Source organism: Schistocerca piceifrons, unplaced genomic scaffold (genome assembly GCF_021461385.2).
Source record: "Schistocerca piceifrons isolate TAMUIC-IGC-003096 unplaced genomic scaffold, iqSchPice1.1 HiC_scaffold_485, whole genome shotgun sequence".
NCBI classification, from domain to species: Eukaryota; Metazoa; Arthropoda; class Insecta; order Orthoptera; family Acrididae; genus Schistocerca; species Schistocerca piceifrons.
Genome location: NW_025728717.1, coordinates 85,001 through 87,500, shown reverse-complemented (window position 1 = coordinate 87,500; position 2,500 = coordinate 85,001). Strand labels below are relative to the sequence as shown.

The 2,500-nt window shown below is 56.8% G+C and overlaps 1 non-coding gene across 1 annotated transcript in view; it reads left to right on the top strand.

Annotated features, from left to right (window-relative positions):
• Positions 1 to 2,489: 2,489 nt before the first annotated feature.
• Positions 2,490 to 2,500, top strand: part of LOC124752828 — a 1,909-nt gene continuing 1,898 nt past the window's right edge. The window contains exon 1 of the ribosomal RNA XR_007012201.1: positions 2,490 to 2,500. This exon is cut by the window's right edge and continues 1,898 nt beyond it. This is a non-coding gene — a ribosomal RNA (small subunit ribosomal RNA).

Below are 2,500 nucleotides of genomic sequence, written 5' to 3'. Positions count from 1 at the left end.
TAACCCATGTTGTGCCTTAACCTAACCCATGTTGTGCCTTAACCTAACCCATGTTGTGCCTTAACCTAACCCATGTTGTGCCTTAACCTAACCCATGTTGTGCCTTAACCTAACCCATGTTGTGCCTTAACCTAACCCATGTTGTGCCTTAACCTAACCCATGTTGTGCCTTAACCTAACCCATGTTGTGCCTTAACCTAACCCATGTTGTGCCTTAACCTAACCCATGTTGTGCCTTAACCTAACCCATGTTGTGCCTTAACCTAACCTATGTTGTGCCTTAACCTAACCTATGTTGTGCCTTAACCTAACCCATGTTGTGCCTTAACCTAACCCATGTTGTGCCTTAACCTAACCCATGTTGTGCCTTAACCTAACCCATGTTGTGCCTTAACCTAACCCATGTTGTGCCTTAACCTAACCCATGTTGTGCCTTAACCTAACCCATGTTGTGCCTTAACCTAACCCATGTTGTGCCTTAACCTAACCCATGTTGTGCCTTAACCTAACCCATGTTGTGCCTTAACCTAACCCATGTTGTGCCTTAACCTAACCCATGTTGTGCCTTAACCTAACCCATGTTGTGCCTTAACCTAACCCATGTCGTGCCTTAACCTAACCCATGTCGTGCCTTAACCTAACCCACGTCGTGCCTTAACCTAACCCACGTTGTCGCCTAACGTAACCCACGTTGTCGCCTAAACCTGCTCTGTAATTGTTATACGACTCGTTCAATTAGTGTAGTGTTGCCCACCCGCAACCCTCGCAATATAGTTCGCTACTCGCACTCCCCGCTCCCCTGTGTATCGCTTCATGTTAAACACCTTGCAAGTCTTGCTCACTTTCCACATGCTCCTGCTGTACACTGTAATGTGGATGGCAGCAGGACGTACATGCCGCCCCTCCCCACGTCCCCACCTTGCCCCCTGCCTTCGCAAGCTGGTTGGTGAGAACTTTGCATGTTCAATGCCCTCCGCATGCGACGTACTCAGGCTACGTTGTGGTGCGGCCTGTGTCAACTGTCCGCTAATGTCGTACGCGTAAACCACAATCTGTACTGCACATTCGTCCTTATGTACTGAATGATACATCGTGGCACATGTGTGACCGTACAACGACTGCGCCCAAAAACGGCGGACCATACAGTGCAAATATTGTGCACGCAGCTACGTGTCGTCTCCCTATGAGAGCTGGATTGCAGTGTGGTACGCCATAGAGACGTGTGGGAGGAACGGACGCCGTGGATGGCGATCAGCATGAGCTGTCTGTTGATGTATTCGGACCTAGTCGTCTCTCCTCACACACCGTGATGGCATGGTGCACCGCGTTCCATATCTGCGACATGCTACAGAGGCCGGTTGACAGTCGTTCGAGCAATGGACATCGCATACGTACGGGGGCCACCTTCCACGTATTGTCTAGGCGTGCACATTTTGTTGCGTGTATGTGGGCAGACGTAGTGTGGCGTGACACCTGACACAGGCATGCAATAATCGTGGAAGTTGCAAATGGCGATGGACGCCTGCGTTTTCTGGTGAAGTTACGCAAATGAACAAATGGTAACCTGTTGTGGTGCGGTTGTTCTCGCTAGGGGTGAATCGGTGATGGCGACGATAGGTTGAGGTACTAACCGGTTGTTCCAGCGATACCCACCATGCCGACGAAACTGAACGGCATCTGGGTGTGAAGCGATACGCGGCGGTGGCTGGGTGGGACCGTCCCCGGCCGGTGAGGGGGCGCCTCCCGGCGTGCTGGCCGCGCGGTGCGTGGGCGCACGCGCTACAGCCGGCTGGTGGGGGCGGCCAGTGGCAGGCGCGCCGGCCGACGGACGCGGCAGGCGTCGCAGCTGCGCGCCGGCGCACCCTGCGCGCGGCGCCGTGCGGCCAAAGTAGGTCCTCGCGGGCCCGGTGCGAAGCGCGGTGGACATCTTCAGTGTGCTGGTCCGATTGAGGACTGTGTGCGTTGAGGATGCGCTGCCGCCCGGCGCTCGGCGCCGCGACGCCGTCTGCTGCTCGGTCGCCCCAGCGGTTCTCGCTGGTGGTTTGTATCGCAGCTGTGCGGATGTGTTGGCGCGTGCGCTGTGCTGGGAGAGTTCGCTTCGGCACCCAAGTGGGGCTTTTGTCCTTCTGTGGCGCTGGCGTTGGAGCTGCCGGTCACCGTAGGTGGCGCGTGTTGTCTCCCGCCGGCAATGCCACGACAGCACGCTCCCGGGCCTCTGTCGGCAGCGGCAAGCTCAGTTGGGAGCACGGGTGGTCGCACCGAAAGCGTCTACTCGCCTAACTCCGGGCGATTGCGCCTCTCTCGAACCCGACCAAGTACTTGGGACGGCGCTGCGCGCCGCCGGGACCTGAGAGGGTTTCGAGGTGTATTGTGCAGGGGAGCTCAGCCTCCTCCTGTTTGCAGAATGATTGAGCGGACGCTTGCGTGTTCGCGCGGGCCCCCGGGACACACTCCCGGGCGGCCGGCTGCTCAGCTCTAGTTGACGCAGCTCCCTGGTTGA